At 35.3% G+C, this 22,513-nt stretch overlaps 1 protein-coding gene across 4 annotated transcripts in view; it reads right to left on the reverse strand.

Annotated features, from left to right (window-relative positions):
- LOC110032876 (probable E3 ubiquitin-protein ligase HIP1) overlaps nucleotides 1-22,513 on the reverse strand; it is a 62,398-nt gene that overhangs the window by 35,522 nt on the left and 4,363 nt on the right. The gene's annotated exons all lie outside the window — the stretch shown is intronic.

Consider the following 22,513-nt stretch of genomic DNA (forward strand, 5'->3'; position numbering starts at 1 on the left):
TGAATTCTACTATTAACATCCCCATCTATATCACCATCGCTTTGGACAACAGACCCAAGATATCTAAATCGTTCACACCTTTTAATAATTTGATCACCCAAAGTCACACTTCTGTCACTAGAGCTATTACTACTAAAATTACATTCCATGTATTCAGTTTTAGTTCTACTTAAACGAAGGCCTTTAGACTCCAATGTAGACCTCCATAATTCAAGTTTTTCCTGGGCTTTTTCTCTCGTTTTATCCACGAGAAGAATATCATCAGCAAAAAGCATACACCAAGGTACATCCTCTTGTAGATGTCCAGTAAGACCATCCATAATTAAAGCAAAAAGATATGGGCTTAAAGTCGATCCCTGATGTAAACCAACAGAAATAGGAAAATATTTTGTCAATCCTCCTTCAGTTTGAACACAAGTAACAGCTCTAGTATACATATCTTTAATGACTTGAATATAAGTCATATCAACACATTTCTTCTCGAGAACTTTCCAAAGGATATCTCTTGGAACCTTATCGTAAGCTTTTTCTAAATCAATAAAAATCAAATGTAGATTCTCCTTATTATCTCTGAACTTCTCCATCAAACCTCTCAATAAATGTATAGCTTCCATAGTAGACCTGCCCGGCATAAATCCAAATTGATTATGAGAAATTTTTGTGATGCGTCTTAACCTATGTTCAATCACCCTCTCCAATAATTTTAAAGTATGACACATCAAATTAATTCCTATATAATTTGCACACTCTTGTGCATCCCCTTTATTCTTAAAAATGGGATCAAAATACTCTTCGTCTACTCCTTAGGTATCTTTTTAGTTTTTAAAATAATATTAAAGAGTTTAGTAAGCCAAGAAACTCCCAAATCTCCCAAATATTTCCACACTTCAATTGGGATATCATCAGGACCTACAGACTTTCCACCCACTATGAGTTCTACGCAAGTGCACGTATCGCTTCAAGTAATATAGGGCTTTCCTTAAAACCCTTAGTATTGATCCCACAAAGAAGCGAGGTAAGAGGTCCTTAGTCAAATTCTAGTCTACTACTATTAGTCCTTAGTTTGGAAGATTGATTTAAGTGGTTTTTTCTAACACTTAAATGTAAGTCTTATGTTTAAAACAACTAATAACTATTCCTAAATGAAAATATTAATTCTAAAGATAACCCTTTTTTGATGAATTGATTTGGAGAATTTTGAGATGTTAAAAACTGTTATTCATATGTAGTGAATTGGATAACGTAAATGAATGAGATACATTAAATATTATATGTGTCAAATATGAGCAATTTTAATTATGTACCCTCAATCAAGTGTTATAGAGAATCGTTGGCTAATCTTAGGTTTAGCCTCTAAATCTGTGGCTAAACTGGGAGGATACTGACTCTCACTCCATATCTCCTACTACCCTTCCCCAAAAGGTTAACTTTCGTTTTAGTTCTCAAAAACTAAGACTAAATTGGGGATTTTAGTCTGTCACCCTAGAATCTTCAATTATTTGCCTAATAATACATATATATATATATCCCTATTTATTTGCACTCAACCCCCATGAACTTCACCATCCAAGGAATTTGAATGTGGTTTTGTTGAGAATTACACCGTCTTCTCGGGTCTTAATGTAATTACAATGAATTTTAACACTACAACAGACCCTTATTGTAATGAAAAGGAAGTGCAAGTAAAAACCATCACATTTATAATCAAAACTTCTTCTAGCATGCATCCCAATATCTTAAACACGAATCATACTCATTATAATAGATAAGTAAAATGAAAACAATGGTATAATCTTCTCATGCCATTATTTCGTAATAAAAAGAAAGAGTAAGAACGATACATCACAAAACATGAAAAAAATACAACAGAAAACAGCTTTTCATCAAAGCAAATCTACTAGATAAGTGTTTACAAAATCATAAGATAATGAAGAACATAATACTGAGGTTTTTCCCCTTGAAAGAAAGATATAAAATCTCTCCCACAAAATTTCCCGTTGATCCATGCAATTCTAGTACATCTCCTTACAGATTCTCTCATAATCTCCTCTCCAATCTCCCTAAAAATATAAAAATCTACATTTCTACTCATATTCTAAGATGTATATTTAGACTCTGTATCTAAACCTACTTGAGGAGCATAAACACTTATAATATTAAAAATCTTAGTATCAATGATAATCTTAAGGGCTATAATTCTATCACCAACTCTATTAATTTTTACAACATTATCTTTTAAACTCTTATCTATAATTACACCTACACCATTTCTAGTGCGACTCTTACCAGAATACCAAAGTTTAAAACATAAATTATCAATCTCCTTAGTCCTTTCTCCAACCCACTTAGTTTCTTAAATACATAAGATATTAATTTTCCTATGAATCATAATATCAACTAATTCCATTAATTTACCATTGAGAGTGCCTATATTCCAAGATCATATCCTAATATTAGTTTCATTAGTTTTATGGACTAACTTCTTTACTCGTATTCGCCCGTAATGTGGAAACTCTTGCTTATTTAACACCACACCCGGGCGCCGGTGTAGTGACCCTTGCACACTTTTCACTGTATTCAGGCTATACAGTGCGTCGCTTCCAGGAGACGCCCTAGCACTTACACAATGATCAAAAGGATTCATGTCATGATTTTTTTGACAAGTTTTACGCTGGCTGTCGACTACCTAACGCAACCCTCCATTTTTCTCATCCGGGCTTGGGACCGGCAACGGCAGTGTTCAACAACCCTTTATGTTAAAGAAGAATAATAAAGCACTGAGCAACAAATTAAGAGACATGTAGAAGATAGCAAAAAATTTTGAGAAACAATTTTTGTTCACATCACAAGGATTTTCAGGCACAACCAAGCTTGACTTTAGCTTGGTCACACGCGTTCCACACCACCACATTTACTGCACCAAAACAAGTTACTACGGCTAAAAGTGAAAGAACAAACAATCTATCTCCCTCATTCTCTCTAGTTTTTTTTTTACTCTTTTCCTCGATGTTTTTCTTCAAGACCAACCAACCATCATCTTTCTATTCAAAGAAGAAGAATGTCAAGGTCTTATTATCTCCATGCAACATTTAAGAAAGAATATCTAGTTGGAAAATGTTTATAAATCTTTATAAACTGAGAAAGAAAACATCCTTTTGGAATCAACTGCCGACATTATTAAATCCATAGAATATCTAAAGATATTGTCTTCCAAGTTTTATGGCAGAATAAAACAACGTTTGCTGAAGTTTGTCGAGACATGTCTCTTAGAGGCAAAATTCAATCATTTGAAAATTTGTACGTGCTTGTGATTAATAAGAAATCCTCTGAAATCTCCATTGAAGAAGATGAGAACAGTAACATACCTTAAGGTCAGGCTTTGAAAATTTGTACGAGCTTGTTGTTTTGTACCTTTTCCTTTATTCTTTTTCAAGCAAGCACTTGAAAAATTTTTCATCAAAGGATGATTTTCTTGCCACTGTTTTTTCTTTTACCTCGATGTTTTAAATTTTTATTGAACACTTGTGTTGTATATTGTAAGAGAATAATTGTGCCTTTTCAGAGCTATTGAGCCGGGTGAAAATAAACGACTCATTTAAGGATGTAAGATGATTAATGATTATGCTAAATATATAAAATTTGTCTAGTAGATTATTGAGAAAAGTCCAAGGTAATGTAAGAGAAAATTTTTATGCACCCTTATGTCTTAACATTTAATTTTATAGTCGCCCGGGACGAGCTTTAACTTTGGCCAACACCACTTATCACTTTATTAGTTGAAGGACTGCATACGCTCGCATGTGCCAGATCTTGCAATTTGTAACTTGTAAGATTAAAGACATCTAAAATGCACAAGATATTATTTACATCTCTTTACTATTTCATGAAGCTCGTGTTTAACTAAGTAAAAACAACAAGGTCTGTTAAGTGCATATTATGAGTCTACTCTATGGTCTTAACTTCCCTATGGAACAGAATCTCATGACTTTTAAACATGAGCCTAACTCAAGATCACTCTGATCTGAAGCTTAATTTAGTCCATCTTTCATTTAATTAACCAAATCTCATTTATGAAATATTGTTTTCTCTAACGTTGGCCTAATTTGCTAAATATAAAATCTTTATCTTGGAGTTACCTTCAAGTTGAAGGCTGATTCATAAATTTTAGACCAAAATTCTTTAAAATTTTTCATTTTTCTCCTTTTTTAGCAAGAAAAGCCTTTTCCAAGATCGTTCCAAAGAACCGAGTTCACCAAGTTTTCAAGTCATTCCCAAGGTGTAATTTCGCCAAACTCAACTTGAGGTGCAAGTTAATTACCCAAGCTCACTTTAAGGGATAAATTTCCCGAGCACTTCAAAAATGAAGATTTTTAATGATGTACTCAAGATTGTTAAGTTCAACTTAAGGGAAATGTTGAAAACATTAGAACATATTTTTAAAGTAAAGTAACTAAGATGTAGTTTTTCTGCAAAAAGTGCATAAAGAAGAATGGCATAACTCATTATTTTTAAAATTTCACCTTTTGTAGCTTGTTTTTATAATAAAAAAATATTGGATAATTTTCACTGCTTTCTAGAATAAGTTTTAAAATTGTAAGCAACTAGGCGACTTTCTCTTTGATTATACATAGTCATTCTGAAGTTAAACCTAGTTTCACAAGTACTAATCGCCAAGCTACCACATCAACTTTTCTCAAGAAAAGATTTCTAGCATAAATTATTTTTTATTCAACTTCTTATTCTATTAAAGGCTGAATATTCAATTACAAAAAAACAAAAAAAATAAAGAAAGTTTGAATATTCAGTTATTTCAGTAAATTCAAACAAAATGGTAATCCTTCTTCATTTAAGCTTTTCCCATCATTGTACTCTCCTTAGAAATTGACGACTATTATCAACTTTTTTTATAAGTTTACACTCAATATATAGCAAAACCTACATTTCAAATGATAAAAGCAAATGGTGCTTGTCTTAATCACCAAATGTGGTGTGATTCTTAAAGCTCACAATACTCGGGAAAAAATTTCCGCCGACTATCCTTTTGCACCTTTAATGCTTTCTCCAAGGAGATTTTAAATAAAGAGTGTCTCCCACTTATGACCGAGACATGGAAACGAGCGGTAGCTCTCGTGGTCGTGTGAAGACCGAACCAAGCGGCCTTCATTTCCTCTCCAAGTTTAGCAAGTTGCATCCTCTCCTTTCATTCCTTTATAGTAATTTCCTATACATATGCTGTATTAGAGTTTATGGCCCGTTTGGGGGCAACGCTTTTTGCGTGTCTCGTTTTGAAAACGTGAATTTGGTCGTTTGGAAACAGCGGGGTGGCAGCGTTCTTAAAAAATTTATGTAAAACGTGGCAACGGTTTAGCCTGCATTTCTTCGTGTATATTTTACCCTACGGCCCCAGGGTCCCTCTCTCATGTTTCTTCTACCTCTCTCAACCCCATTGATCCCTCTCTCATATTTCTTCTACCCTAGTTACCTCTCTCCCTCGGATCTGTGGATCCGGTGGCTAGGCGTTGTTTCTGCTTGTCTCTTGTTGGTTGCAAGTAATTGTTCTGGGGACCTATACATACTTCTCCCTCTCCTCGCTTGTCTTTTTGCTCGATTTGGTGATTTTGTGCACTATGTGCTCTATGTGGTGGTTCCTTTCTTCTGCTAGTGGTTATTGTGATGAGCTTTTTATTCTTACTTTCCTTGTCCCTTCTCTTCTTCGGCTCGATTTGGTGGTTGTGCACGTTATGAGCTCTCTGAGGCAGTCCCTCTTCTACCTTTTCCCTCTGTTCCGATAATTTTTACCTTAGCTATTCAGTGGCTTTATGATTATTCAAATGCTACTGTGCTTTGCAATTTCAGTTGATTTTGGTTTATGATTTTGATGCTTTGTCCTTTGCAATTTCATTTGGGTTTTGGTCTGTTCGGTTTGTGGATTTGCTATGTTGGTTTTGACATGGCTCTACTCGGTATGGTTTTCAAATTTGAGTGGGAATTTGAGAAATGCATACAAGTTGGTGTTGGATTTTGGAATAGCAATGTTTCGGCTCCCGTGTATTTTATGAATATGAAATGGGATTTTATTAAGAATATTGAGTGCGTATTTTAGAATTTGAGAAATGGATGAAATAGGATGCTAAAAATCTAGAATGGGGCTTTATCTTCCTTTACCTTTGAAGTTTATGTGAGAGTTTGGTAAATTGCTAAAATAAGTTGCTTAAGTGCTGTTAGAATTGTTTCGAGTGTCCTGTATGTGATCTATTCGGTTTTTGGTTTTGAGATGTTCATTTTGTTTTTTTTAGATAATTACATGCCTAGCACCCTAAGTAGTGCATCTCGATATGGTATTTGTTCTGTATGATTTGTGGTTTGCACTTTATTCTTTGTTTTAGGATAATTACATACATAGCTCTCGAAACAGTGTTTCATGGTGGCTTTGTTCTGTTTTGTTGTGCTAGATTTGTTAAAGAAAATATGGGTAAGGATTTTATCATTAATTTTGATATTTTAATGGGAATTTGAAAATTTTGGTGCTAGATTTGTTAATAGCAATAGCTCGGGTATTGTGTATATTCTGAATATGGGTTGAGATTTTATCATGAATTTGGATATTTGAGTGAGAATTTGAAAAATGGATAAAAAGATGGTGTTGGATTTTGGATGTTTTCGATGTTGTGTATGTTTTAAATATAGATTGAGATTTTATCATTGATTTTCTCATAGCAGTAAGAAAAAGAGTGTTGCACTTGTTAATAACAATGTTTCAGGTACTGTGTATGTTTTGATAAAAGTCATATAGTAGATGTTAATAGCATATGAAAGACTTGGATGTATGATCCCATGCTCTTTGATATCTTAAGGTTGCTTTGGCCTTCTTTTGCGGCTCCCCCTATCTATGTGGTGGTGTTTGGTGTATGGTTGGTGTGTTGAGGTAGTGGTATCTGTGTGGATATGCAGCTGTGTGGTAGTGGAGGTGGTGGTTAGTGTGTGTTGTGTTGGCGTGGAGGTGTTGGTGTGTGGAGGTGGTGGTGCGGTGGATGTGTTGGCATCTTGATATGTCAGTGTGTGGAGGTGTTGCCGTGGAGGTGGTGTCTGATGGAGGCGTTGGTGTTTGTGTGTTGGTGTGTGGTGTATGGTGGTGTTGGTGTGTGGCTGTAGAGGTGGTGGTCAGTGTGTGGTCCTGTTTGTATGGAGATGGTGTTGGTGGTGTGGTGGATGTGTTGGTGACTTGATGTGTCGGTGAGTGGATGTGTTGGTGTGGAGGTGGTGGTGATGATATTATGGCATTCCGAGTTTTTTTATTTGCGATATTGTGATATTTCTATTTATGTTAATTAATTTTTTTTCATGGTAATAATACAAGGTTAACACAAAAGAGACTGATTCATCTGTAATATGGGATAAAGAGACAAAATTAATATTTTGAGAACTTTGCCTCAAGAAGGTTGATCTGAAAAATAGGTCAACAACCTATTTCAATAAGGAAGGTTGGCAAAATAATTTTAGAAAATTCAAAGAAAGTATAGACAAAGAGGAAGATATGATGGAGTTAAAAAACAAGTGAGATTAACTAAGGATTAGAAAATTTAAAAAGAATTGAAGCAAAGATCAACGGACTTGGGGTGAAATCCGATAAAGCAAACAATTGATGTTTTTGAGGAGTGGTTGGTAGAGAAACTTGCGTTGAGCATTTTAAAATATCCTCTATTTTGGTCAATTTTTAATTTGTTTTGAAATTCAACTATATATTATATAAATTTGTAGAAGGTGTGTGCTGCAAAAAAAAAATTAAATATAGTGAAATCAATCCTGAGTTAAAGAAGAAGTTGGATCATATGTTTGAGGGTGTCGTGGCAACGAGCATCAATGCATGTAACCCCAATGAGACGGGTTTGGTGGCATCCCCGAAAATTTGGAAGCTGACAAAATGATTAACAACCTGAACCTCATGAACTTATGTCCACGAGCTGCTCCAAGCGTCCCCAGGTTGAAAAAGAAAAAAAAAACAGATTTGCTTTCCTTAAAAACCAAATATCACAGTTGGCGGCTTCATGCACTGATGACTCCAGCACATCTCAAGCAACGTATGTGTAGTAGGTTGTGCAAATTCTAGATACAACTCCAAAAATTTCTGAGGACATGTATTTGTTTTTTATGAAGTTGCTGGGAGATTTAACCTGAATAGAGTTTTCATCGTGATGTCCACTAATCGTAGGGTGTCTTACCTACGATATTTTCATGGAAGTAAGAACATTTGAGAGACATTTTTCTAATTAAATTCCCATTGGACATTCTATTTGTTTATAATTTTTAATTGTGTTTTTGATATTTAAACTGCTTTGGACATGTCGCTTCAATTGAGAGTTTTCATTCCTCATTATGTTTTCTATTTACATATGTAACATTATTTATTTATGTTTTGTTTGTAACCTTATATGATTGTTGTTAATTCATTTATGCTTATGTGTTAGCGACTTCGATATCGAAATACATGGATGCAACTAGAAAATAGCGCAGAAGAAGTTGCAGTCGTCGTATGCTTGATGTACGAATATTATAACTCGTACACAGAGCACTCCTTTTGCATGACATCCTCATATGCTCACGATAAATGGGTTTGGGAGTTGATTGCGGGCCACTCAATGAGATATATCAATATGTTCCACATGATACAGGTTGTACTCACCGATCTCTTAGAGAAACTATATAGAAATCATGGACTTCGTGACTCAACCAGACTAACTTCACAAGAGGTGTTGGAATCACCCTTTACATATTATCGCAGAATGACTCGATGTGAGGATCTATGGAGCTGAATGCACTAGTAAGATTTTCTTCACAAGTAATTAAACTAATAGATCCTACATTTGAATGGACCCCACGGAGATTTCACACGATGCACGGTCTCTTATTTATTATAATCAATTTTCAAATAAATATCACAATTACCTAACTCTTTGTTATCTTTCTAGAACTGTATTTGAGCAATCGATAGAACACGCGATACAAATGTTTCAAATAATGAGATTGCATTCATCGACCGTTGTTGATCCCCGACGTATAATGTCATGACGGTATGCGACTTCAACATGAGCTTCACTTTTGTCATAGTCAATTGAGAGAGAAGTGCACATGGCAGTCGAATTTTCAAAAATTCAACACGGAATAACAAATACAACTTTTCAAATCCACCCACAAGTTCGCTTGAGACCGAACTTCTCTCCTAACTCTTTTTTCGTTCAATATTAATCAGTCAATTCATATCAAGTAAATACTATTTAGTTGATGTTGGATATTCATTGCAACGAGAGTTTCTAAAGCTCTATCCTGATACAAGAAACCACATATCTGACTTTGAGCAAGTCAACAATATCACGCGGGGGGCAGGATAAAAATATTCAATAAGACATTCCTCATTATGCCGTTGAGAGTACTTTTGATGTTTGGAAGAACAAATGAGTTATATTTTGCGACATGTCATTTTACTCGCTTCCCAAACAGATGCAAATGGTGATTATCATAATAACTCTCCACAATTATATTTGGTGGTATCACTCCAAATGAAGCATATGAGTACTGACTTGAATAGTCTTTCTCACAGGACGGAAATGATGTTCCTAAGACCTGTACTAAAGACGGAAAAGGTGTAGGCAAGATGACAGAGTTAAGGAAAGGAATTGCGGACGCGATAGTTGGAGAGTCATTGGAGTTTTTATCATATTATTAGTTGTAATAGTTGTTGAAGAGATTCACTATTTATTATATAAGTATTTTATACAGTTCAAGCTTATTTTTGTTTCTTATGTATATGATATTGATTTTGGTTATTTACATTGTTTATAATGTTTTTTTTTTCTTTTTTGCATTTCTTTTATTTTTCTTTTGAAAGATTTTGGAGTTCTATGATAAGACGTTTGACATTATAGTTTTTCTTGATGACATGTTTATCGTTATTAGTTAGTGTCAAATATGAAATCCTAATGAATGCAACCATGTTCCTCTATTTTTTCAGTGGTACAATTTTGAGGTTCTTTTAGATGGTCTCTTTTGGTGAGATGTATATGCGACACACACGAGCTTGATATTACGTAGGTTAAATGCAACCAAGAACTCTTTTGTTATAAGATTTGTTGTCTTGTTGTAGTGATAGATTCGTTAGTTTATACACTGAGTTATCTTATATTTCACAGCTGCATAAAAGTATAATTAATTACTTCTATTATTAATTTTTACTTATTTGACAATGCTAGAGTCACCCCTTGAAGGTATCAGTTGGGGAATAGTAGGGTGCCCGTGCACGTATATGGAATAGAACATTGCTATTGTTGTCCTTATTAACACAATTTTTAACGGTACTTCAGTGACGATTGTATAGATATGACATGATAATGGCATACTATCAATGTAGTAAGACTATTTGATTAGCATCAAATATTTATATTGATTTATTAAAAAAATTTAACTAGCATGCATATTGCTTTCTCCTCTATTGTATTACGGTGGTTTATGAGTATGGATATTCACCGTCTCATTTAGCTCAAAATTATTTTAAACTAATTTTTTAAGTTTAATTAGTTGATTAAAAAATGAGTAAAAAAATGAAAAACGTTTATAGAAGACGTAGACAACCAGTAAAAAGGTAAATTTAAATATACTGCTTTAATTAAATTGATTAGTTGCTCTTTCATCTGTTAATAGCAAGTTTTAGAATGTGAATATCGAAATTTTTATTCTTGTCGTCCAACTGTTTGTTCCTGTCTTGGTTAATTCCAAGCACCGGGCCGGGTCGTGACAATTTGGATGTCTCTATAGTCCCCACTTGTTACCCCCACAACGGACAACACTTCTCTTGTTGTCCCTTTGTCCGCATCCTTTCTCCTTCATTGCCCCTCACTGCCTTAGCCAACTGCCTCGTTGTCAACTCAATTCCAACCCTTCCTTTTGTTGTCCCAGCCCCGCCCCGACCACCTAACCAACCTCTACCACCACAAGATCGAGTCCTAATATGAGCTTATGTTGTGTTTGTTGTAGTTTCTCTTTCAAGTGTGTTTGACTATAACTGTCTATTTTCTTTCAGTAAAGATATTTATTTTTCTTATTATGCTTTGGGTCAACTCGGGTATCATTTAGTATTAAAGCTAGCCTAACACAAATCCTACATAAGGTTCCTAGCATCTGTCATACTCAAACCTATGTCCACCCTCCAATTTTTTTCCCTAACCTACATCACAATTAAACACCTTCCACCTACCCAAACCCTATTCATGCCTCCAAGGAGATAAGTAACAGAAGCCGATTAGGAGATCATTAAGGAATACAGTGACAACTCCATCGAGTGATGAAATTTAAGAAAGAAGAGCATTCAATGGGGTCACATAAATTCCATTTGATCCCTAAAATAAAGAATCACTATCCCGAAAATTTGACATGAGATATTAGAGAAGCCAAAATTATGAAGTAAATGTGAATGTCATATTTCGATAGTCGCATGCATCTGGACGAGGTCATCTAGGGGTTGGGCCTTGGAATGTGTTTTTAGGTCAGTTTGGGGGCGGCGGTGCGATTCGAGTGTCATGTAGAACCGCAATTTTTCCCGTTTAACAAAACTTTGTTTTGTTTGTGTTCTCAAAAAAATAGCAGTTGAAATCTATGTTTTCCCATCAGACCTAACTGCCTACAGTGGCTCTAGAAAGTTCCGATCTTACTTTTTCAAAAAAAAAAATTATAATAGTCGCCGCAGCTTTTTTAACAGCTGTTTCTTTTTCAGCAGCTTCATAGCTGCTTCTTCGAACACCTACATTTGCCCCAAACAGACCCTTTGAGTGTCACGACCTATCACCTGACCAAATAGTGAAACTAGTTGTCAACAAGCTAAGGAAGGGTGCATCTCAGTTGTGGGCAAACTTAAAGGTTTTTTTACAATGAGAAGAGAAGAATAAAATTACTGCTTGGTCCAAGATGCGGCGTTATTTCCTACCAGCTTATTACAGACCGGATGTTCAGACCTCAAATTCAAAAGTGGAGGGACCACATCATCAAGTGACCACCACATCTTAAAAGCACAGCTCAAACCCAAGATTGTATAGCCAGAGTACAGCCAGAAGAAAAACCAAGTTAACCCTGCCCGAGGAGACACTTATTCAAAGTCGAGAATAGAGGGAACAAATCCGCATTCCTGGATCTGTCCAAGTCAGGAGGTATTACAAGTGTCACGAATTTATGCATATTAAATCAATTTGAATAATCAGAATAATGATTTCTTTCACTGATAGGAGAGTACTTGAATCAATATGCAGTGATCCAGAAGAGGATGAAGACTTCAGAAAGGATTCTTAACTTCTAGCAGACAAGAAAAGAAAAGGCAGTGATTCCAACCGACTCAGAAGAGAGACTCAAACTAAATTAACCTTGATGGTGCAGGAAAGTAATGAGTTTGAGGTAATGTGCATTCATTCAAAGTATGAGGTTGCGGTGCCTCGAACTACATTTTGCAAACATTCGGAGGAGCATCAACAAAACTAGGATTGGAAGTCTAAAAGAGCTGTGAGTTTGAGGGGTCAATACTAAACACAGTGCAACATCAGATATAGCCTATTTCCTAAGTTGCCCCTACTGAGAGAGGTCCAGTATATTAGAATGAGAAGCTTGAGAAGCCCTTGAGCTACTGCTGAAAGATCATATGAAGTTATTTGTGTAATACAGTCAATTCAGCAGTGTACCCACCAACAAATGATCAGACAAATAGAATGACCCGCATTGTTGGAAGTTGCTTAGCAATAAAGAACATACTATAGTGGGATCTATGTCCTTTCAAAGAAAAAAGATGCCTCTCTTGAGTGATTGCTAATAAGAGTTGCTCAGTCTACCATATATTTCATCTTAGAGTTGAATCCTCATTACGTACTTGTTTACCATATACACTCGAACGAGTATGAGAAGTGGAAGAAACCAATTGCAAGTTTGATAACGCCAAGCTTGGTTCGTAAGCATACCCATCCACATGCAGCTCCAGCTCAAGTTTGTCAAGAAAGATTGAATACTCACACTACCAAAATATAATTTGGAACGGTAATGCCTACAGGCTTGACATACCGGGAGATTGCTAAATTTCTACTACTTGCAACATGCTTGATCCAACTCCATACTACGAAGAGATAGAGGATTCGACAAATGAAGTTGAAGCTACCCCAACCTCGGGAGATTGATATAGAAGTTTCTCCCATTTATGATTAGGATGCAAGAGTGTGAAGACCCAAGTAAGCGTCCTTTTTCGTTTCCTTTCCAATTTTAGTGAGTTTCATCTTTTCCTTTCATTCCTTTCTAATCTATATAAATGTGTTATATTAGGGTTAAAAGAAGAGTACTTTTGGCGTGAGTTTATTTAGAACAGCCAGTGGCATCCGTTTTCTCCCTTCAAGATTTATATCAAGGGACTGGATGATGCTCTGGTTGTATCTCTCACCCGATGTGGTGATTATATTCCCAATTCCCCTTCTGCAACCTCCCACATCGCCCCCGACCACCCCTTCCTTGTTGCAGCCGTCCAAAACAAGCATCATTTGGCTATTTTTTGCAATTTGTGCATTACAACCTTCCTTCTCCACCTCACTAGCATCCTGCATAGTCGCCTCCATCCTTCCCCAACCTTACCGCATCACTCCAGATCTCTAACCCTCGCTTCCATCCGAAAAACAGCAAACATGTTAATTTCGTGTTGTCTGACCATCATTCCATCTCATCTCCTCCTGATAGCCTATCCAGTTGTCCCTGCAGTCCCATATCAGATAGCATTCCTCTTATTGTCTCATAGTCTGCAACCCTCCTCCATCACCATCCTTTGTTGTACCAGCCCTCTGCTTCGCTGCCAACGCAATTCCAACCCCTCCTGCTATCCCAACAACCAAAATCCATTTCAGCCACCTACCTCAGCTCCCCGACCACCTAGCCAACCTCCACGACCCCGACATCAAGCCCAAGTGTGAGTTATTATCATGCTTGTTGTAATTTTCCTTTCAAGTGTATCTAATTATAACCATCTATTTACTTTTAGTAAAAATATTTGATTTTTCAAGTATGATTTGGGTTAGTTCCGATATCAATTTGTTTGTTGGTTTTACCTCTCCATTGATTTTAAGAGGTTTGCATATTCAAATTTGAGTCGATTTTCATGAATTTAACTAAATATTTAATTTTCATATATGAGAAGTAGAATTTGTTATTAGTAATTATTCTCATTGGTAAACCACATTGACCAATTATGTTAGTCCAAAAAAAACAGTGAACTCCACAATTTTTTTGTTCATTGCCTCAATCCACTTTGTAAAATAATCAATCATCAACAATATAAATCTTCTTTGATAACATGTTAGGAGAAATTCTAATAAGTTCATCCACCGAACAGCAAATAGCCATGAACTGAAATCGATGGCTATTGATGAGAAGATTGCAGTTATAATTGAGAAAAATTATTACATTGAATGCATCATTTGAAAAATCTCTTGCATCCCTTCCTAAAATTAGCCAAAAATATCTGTCAAAAAAATCTATTTCTTAAAATCATTTAACCTGAAGGACTTCCACATTCTCCTAGATAAAATTTCATCAAATTTTTTTTCAATTTCATTGTGCCAGACACAACTAATATTAGCAAAAAGTAACAGATTTTTTAAAGAACTCATTATCAAGAATAAGTGCTACATAGATTTTATTTTGAAATTCATTGAACAACAAATAGTAGAACTTTTTCCAGTTTCAAATATTCAATAATAAAGAGATCAACTCAACTTGTGCGACTTCTGCCTTGATTTCTAATGTTTATGATTCTTCAGTATTGAGAAGATACTTTTGAAGCAACCATATAGAATTCACTTGGGGAGTAAATTGTCAAGTTGATTTTTTCCTGAGCATTTGCTCTATTTAAAAAGAAAATCAAATTTAATGTGGATTTAAATTTTATCCTTACACAGACCATATTTGCACAAGTTATTATCTTACCGTTCATACAGTCCATTCAACTAATTCCTGATAAGCTGAGAGCACAAGAAAATGATTCCATGATCCACTCCAAGCACAAGTGTAAAACATAGTTCTGCAATTAATGTTACTACTTAACTTGAATGTTTATAATTTAAACAAAAATTTTTATTGTAAGCAAGCAAAATTCCTATTGGGGTCCCGATTAAGGCTCTGTTTGGCGTAGCGGATCACCTGCGTTTGCGTTTTCAAAACGCCTAATTGCCGTTTGTTTTCTTCATCTTGGATGTTTTGCGATAAGATATTTTTTTTTTTGTATTAAACACTGGCCGCGTGTTCGACCCCGCGACCCGAGTTTGGAAGAAATTTCTTACCTCTCTACCCTCCCGTCACGCTTGCCCTTGTCCCCTACCCTAAGCCTCGTCGTTCTACACTTCTTCTTATAGACTTCTAACAGCTTCCAATCCCACACCGGCGGTAGTTCTTGGAAGCATTCACGACCGCCGCTAGGAAATCTCCGGAGACGCTTCCGGCTTGTAATCTCAGGTAGGCGATACTTTTCCAAAGCATTTTCGCTCACTGCTAGGTAATCTCCTAACCCCTGTTCCGACCCAATGTTTCAAAGTCATAGATTTTGAAATGTCGCAACAGTTCCTGGTGCTTTATTTTCCAATTGAAAGCTTTCCATCCCAATGTTTCAAGTGAGTAGATTTTAAAATCCCGCAACAGTTGCTGGTGCCTTCTCTCCAATTCAAAGCTTTGCACTCCAATGTTTTAAGGAAATATATTTTTAAATCCCGCCACAGTTTCTGGTGCCTTGTTTCCAATTCAACACTTATAATCCCAGTGTTTCAAGGGAAAAAGATTTTGTTATCTCGTAACAGTTGGAGGCAGAGAAATTCATGCAAAGTAGATTTGAAAATCATTAATTAACTATTCTGTAGTTAAAATACAAGAAACTTTTAACCTTTCTATACTAATAAAAAAAATATAATTTATCTTGAAAAATGAAATGATGCACTTGAAGAAAATCATTAAAAAAAAGTTTGTGGCAAATTTGTTTGAGTATTGATTAGAGGTTGGCTGACATATTTGTAATAAGCTTTGAAATTAAATATTTTTTTTACTCTGGCCTTCACTAGTAAAAGTAAAAACTTATTTTGTAGCAATTTCAGAGCTTTCAACAAAAAGATGGCTTACTAGGCATAGTTTTAGAATAAATTTGAGTTAAGATATTGTTTTATCATGTCGTTCTATTTTCCTTATCTACTTTAATGCAGCATCTATGCAAATGGAACTCATTGACAATGCAGGTGCTTTTGGAAAATGTGTTTTACTGCATTTGTTCATGGAAAGTCATTTTAGGTATTGTACTTCCCCAAAACATGTCATGATCATTGAAATGGAGTTGTAAACCAATAATATGAATTGTCTCATTTTGAACTGATTATTTTGATCAATTTCAATGTTGCATTTTAAGTGCAGGATATATTTAGTTATTTAAAGTTATAATGCATGTCTCATTCTGATCGATTTTCAGGGCCTATATTTTCTACACATGTTGATGCTAAAATCTCTCATCGTTGACATTAGCAGAAAAAGGAAAAGAATATGCTCAGAATCAAATTATTAGAGCTGAGGCGAATGATTAGATTGTACTTTATGTAGTATCTCTATAATTGGCATGAGCAGGGAAATCTTTACCATGCTTTTTTATCTTTTTTTCCTCCCACTACTGACTTTTTCCCCTATCATCCTTCCTTGATTTCTCACTCTATTTTTAGTGTTATGTGTTTTTATTTATTTTATTTTTTTTGACATTCAAGTTCGCTTCCTTTTTTACATCCTCAATTTTTTTATTGAATTTGTTACATGCATTATATTTGTTAATCAGCCTAGGTGTCATTTTATTTGTTGTGTTCTTTCATGGAGGAGTAATCCATCTCCACATGCAGCTTCTTTTTTTTACTTATTAAAATTGATTACATAGTTCTTTGATTGAGAGAGTTTTTGAAGTGTATATCTATTTTTGTACTGTTATGAAGTAATTTTTTGCTTCTAAATTATCAAATATATAACTATGACAATTATGTTGCAAACAACACTACTACATAGAGAGAGAATGATTATTTATCAAGGAATAGTTACAAATTAGTTATTTTCCAAATGCACAAACCAAACAGCTAACCAGCTTTTCCGGATCAGCCGCTAATCAACACTTTATCTGAATCAGCTACTTATCCGCAGATTATTGATAAGCTGCAGTTGCTCCAAACATACCCTAATATTCAAACTTAAACTCCTTGGCTTCCACAGGCACCATCACTATAGAGGGTCCAGAGCAGGCCATCCTTCATTGTAACTTCTTTTAAGGATCAGGTAAAGTCTATCAAAAACATTAACATATGTAATTTAATAGCAGTCGTTCGCATATTGAAAATTTGGAATCATTTTAATAATCTTCTTGAGTGAAGTTATGATAAAATCATTTTCAACAACTGATTAGTGATGATTTAATATTAATTTGCTTTAAAATATAATCAAAATAGCTTGACAATAATTACTAAAGTTGAAGGTAAACTATTCAAAATTGAATTCTCAATTCATCTTCTTGAAGAATCTTATCAACATAGTATATTGGCTGTCAATTTTGTATCATCTTTCTTTATTAGAACAAAACTCACATATGCACCCCTGACTTCAAGATATAATAGCAATTTTTATTGCTTAATTAGGGATTTTAGAGTATCGTCGAAGAAAACATAAGTGTTTTCAATTGAGTAAAGGCTTCGTCAAATTAATCATTTCAAAGATATTTAAAGCTCTTCATGTAAGGAGAAATAAGTAGCAATGCTTCTTCAAGCACTTTATAGCTCATTTATTGGATGTGATGATACTCAAATAAGTAACTGTGCACCGAAAAATGGTATGCACAAATCTTGAGACATTCTAACTATCCAAATCAAAGAGAACATGACAAGTATCCCCCTCACAAAATAGCTACAATTCCTCGTGAAGCCAATCAGCTAAAGACTGCTAACCGACTGACAGATAGCCGACCGAAGGACAGCAGACCGACCGACCGAAGGCCATTTTGACAACCAAAGAGCCACACAAGCCAATAAGAGACGAGCATTCACGCCAACAATCACTCAAGTCTAATAACCCTAGCAATCTCACAAATATCAGCGTGAAACTCTCTCAACAGCTCCCCAATGATCCCCAAAGATCTCTAGAGATCATCAAAGAATGATAATCAGGCAAGTCAACTGGCCGCCCTAAAGCCGACCAGCTTTTAAGAGCAAAGTTCAATTAGTGTCCAGGCAAAAAGCCGACTAGTTTCCCAAAGCGAAGGCCAATTTGTCTCCATACGAAAAGGTCTAGAATCGCCAAAAGACAATATAACCTATAATGCCCATTTTTTAAACCAGGGTCAAGCATGTAATTTTACACTTTGTCACTGTATCTTCTATAAATAGAGAGGTCATAGCATGTATTAAGAGATTTTGGCTCTTTTTCTTTAGACCCATCCTCTATAGGGAGAACAATCTCCCCTTCATTCTTGTAACCACCAGTTATAAGAAATAAAATGAGTCACACAGCTCGAGAATACCTAAGTTCGCTCCTACGGGACAAGTCTATGCGTACACTCCTCTCTCCCTCTCTGTCTCTTTCTCTACCTCTCCCTCATAGTTCCTACCGCTTCGATCATTGGGCATGCTTCACAAGACAGATATGGATTCAACGGTAATAATGCTTACAACATCCACCCAAAAGGTTTTGACAAATCCTACATGTAACATGCTTCTAAACCAAGCCCTTTTATTCAATGTAATCTCCTCAAAATGGCCTAACTTTAATAACCAAAATACAAGAATAATTGGAGTCTATAAAAGAAAACAATGCTTTACTCTACAATAAATCTATATTTGAAATATATATATATTAATTCTTGTAACAAAGGTCGATGTGGACGTATCACCCATTTCTTTTGATTATGTTGCATGTGCTATTAATGAGGATAAAAAAAATTCAATATCAAGGGGTTATTTTGCTACAAATAAAATTTAACTCAACTAATAGTTGGTAAATCCTATAAATTTTGATTTATGATACCAAAGACAGCATCTAAAAACTGTATGTCAGGTTGAAGGTTAAATCTAATTAAATCTTGATGAATTGTTTGTCTATTTAATTTAGAATTTATGTTACTTTAAATTTGATTTTAACATTAATTATTGATTATGCAAGTATTCAGGTTAATTTAACTTGATTTATTTTTATTACTTCTAATCACATTAATCATTAATTCATCATTAATTAGAATATTGCTAAATAGATTAATCATTGATTATTGCTTTATTATTAATTAATTAGTAATAGTAATATCTCAATTAAACATTAATTATCACTAAGCTAATTAAATAGCAATTTTGATTTAATCAATTTGAACAAAAATAATATTAATTTTATTAGGTTAACTGATAAATAGATTATATAAACTATAATTAAATTAATTAAAGTACAATTATCATAAATAGCATATTAATTAATTAGTAATTAATATTATTAAGTTAAAAAATTAACATTTACTAAATATAAAATCATATCAATAAGCTAATACTAATTAGTGTTATTAATTAGCACAGCTGAGTTAAGTTTATTAATTCTAAATACAATTATTAAATCACAATATATATAAATAATATTACTATCAATCATTATTCAACAAATTATAAAATTAGTCCTTCAAACAATTTGCTACCTACTACTCAAAACTAATGTCAACAAATAAGCAAGTCACAATAGAAGCTTGCTACAAAAGGAATCAATCAGATCACTTGTTCCTATTTGACACCTTCATTTTTTCTCCTAAATTGTACTCTTGCCCAAAAACATTGAGGAAAAAGAAGTGAGGAAGTCGCAACAAATGTTTTAGACAAAGATACTAAATGGGTTCCCTTTTTTTCTTCCTCTTTGCATGTTTATGTTAACTTAATTCACTAAATAAACCTAACTCTCAGATACAATAAATCCAAGTGTACACCCAAAGTACTGCCATATGTACTTATAGAAGACTAGCAAATTGGTAAAAACATCATAATCCATGGGACCCGAAAGCCCGTATCAACAAATTGAGTTGAGCGCATTTGTCGAAGTAGTCGAGTTGATCCCATATGCTGAAGTGGTCAGACTAGTCCGTCGTAAACATGCCACCAGAGAAAATCATCATTACCTAAGAGTACATAAATCTATCCTAATTTATAGCGTCATTTGAAACCCATATCACAATCTTTTCATCAAGACGTTGTGGACAAACGCAATAACGTACATGATGTAATTATATGTTTTTTCTCACATAAATGAGAGGACAGAGGGGCGCAGAGGATGTTTTTTTTTCTCTTGCTCTCTCTCCCACAAAATGAGATTCTCACACACACACTCTCTCTCTCTCTCAAGATCGGAAAACAAAACCCTTTATCTGAGTTATCCCCGGCTACCAGGGATCCTGAGATAACATAAAGTGAGAAACACAAGCTCTGACAATACATACATCCTTTTCTTCCATACATTTCTCCTTAAAAAAAAGGATGTTTACCAAGTTATGTGAGACAAACAATGTTGGACCTTATATCCTAGAAGATTCAAGATTTTAAAAAATGTGGTGAGTGTGGAATTCATACCCAAACTCTGCAAAAGGATCCTTCAAGCATAAGGAAGAAGAAAAAAACAACGGATTTGACTAGTGAGTTTGTGGCACAGTAGATAAATGAGTTGAGAGAGCAGGTCTTGAATGCTACATAAGATTTAAGCCAAAAAACCTCCAGATCCCATTCTAAAGCAAGTTCTAGAACCCACACGAGAACATCAAGGCCCATGGTTCGTAGACGAGGAATGTCAATACAATAACCACCAAGGCAGGAGCCTCCAATGTAAGATGCACAAAAAGGAGGAACTAGAAAAGCTCTTGGTTCGAGGCTAGAAGAATGGGAAGAGGAAAGAGACAAATCTTACATCCCAGAGCGAGAAGCTTTTGAATCCTCAGATGAAGGAGCTAGAAGAAGAAGAGGACAGTGATTATTGGATAATGCATTCTCAAGTGAGATTGCGGAAATGAAGGCACGGGGCAAGTTCAAAATTCCTTCTTTGAAATCATATAATGGGAAGTCAGATCCTACTAACCATGTAGCTTCTTTTGAGTCAGTTGTCTGTCTGTTAAGGGTAAATGGTGCTCTAAAATGTTGTTTATTCTTAATGTTGTTGAAAGAATCAACCTTGCACTGTTTCAACAACTTATTGACATAAGTCATCACCTCATTCAAAGAGTTCAAGTGTATGTTAATAGTCCAATTCACTAGCGCACAAAAATATGTTGAAGATCTAAAGATCCATTAGGATCCCGCTGTGAGCATCAGAAGCTTCATCACACACTTTCCACCAACACTGCCTCCAACTTGGCAATCTATTTGCGTGATTCCAGGTCAACTGCCACCTCTCTAGCTTGAAAGTCGACGATGTGCTCCCTAGCCTCTATCAGACCTTCCTCCAACATGATGAGGCAATTCTTCAAATCACCTTACTCTATAGTGTAGATCGCCTCTAGTGTCAGCAAAGTACTCGCGGTCAATTTTTCAGGCATCCAGTTTCCTGCAACCAGAGCAAACAAACTTTAGGATCAACACCCCCTCCAACAATTGGCTCATATTTGGCACAACTTACACCGATACTGGCTCACCATTGGCATAACCCAGTTCGAAGCCCTTTGCATTCCTCTCGTCATCTTTCTATGAACGTAATAAGAGATCGTATTCAGCGAGAAAAGAAGGTTTGAATCGTAGCTTTCTAGAGATTGAATTCCCGCTACGACAAGTCATGCATCTCCTATTCTTTGAATTTCTTTCTAGTTGAGCACCTAATCTTTGTGCATTCTAGTCATTAAGTGACGACATGATCGAATGAAAAAAAAAAATAATAGGACAATACTTCCCCGGTCAACAAAGAAGTGATCGTAATAGAATTAGAATCAACATTTTTAGCTAGGGTGACAAGGATAGATAGGGTGAATGTTCGGACCAAGGTAAAGCAAGAGTGTGAAAGGGTGCATCCCAGCCTTAGAGAAGGGAGACCTGTCTTAAGCAATTGGAGTGACCGCATAAGCTTAACAAGTTCCACATAATGGAAAAGGGAAGAAGGTGGAATGGTTCGGGTTGGAGCGGATTTCTGAAGGAAGAAGAGGAAGACGACCACAAGACTTGGAGACACCTTCCCTCCAATATTCGTGAGAGAGAAGAAATCACCTACCCTCTTCATATCCCAAATTCAATCTCCACCGGCCTATTCTAGTCCCTGGAAGCAGCTCGCCGTGCTATTAGTCATTCTACCCCCCTTTTGGTTGTCCTATAGCCCAGTTAGCTAGGCATCTCCCTTGCCACAAAAAAGTAGCCATGCCTGCATGTAACCTACACTTAACAAACAAGTTAACATTAGCTCCATAACTTTATTAGCTTAGCTCTAGAAAATAATGATGAATTACCTTCAGGAAGCG

Source organism: Phalaenopsis equestris, unplaced genomic scaffold (assembly GCF_001263595.1).
Source record: "Phalaenopsis equestris unplaced genomic scaffold, ASM126359v1 Scaffold001045, whole genome shotgun sequence".
NCBI lineage: Eukaryota > Viridiplantae > Streptophyta > Magnoliopsida > Asparagales > Orchidaceae > Phalaenopsis > Phalaenopsis equestris.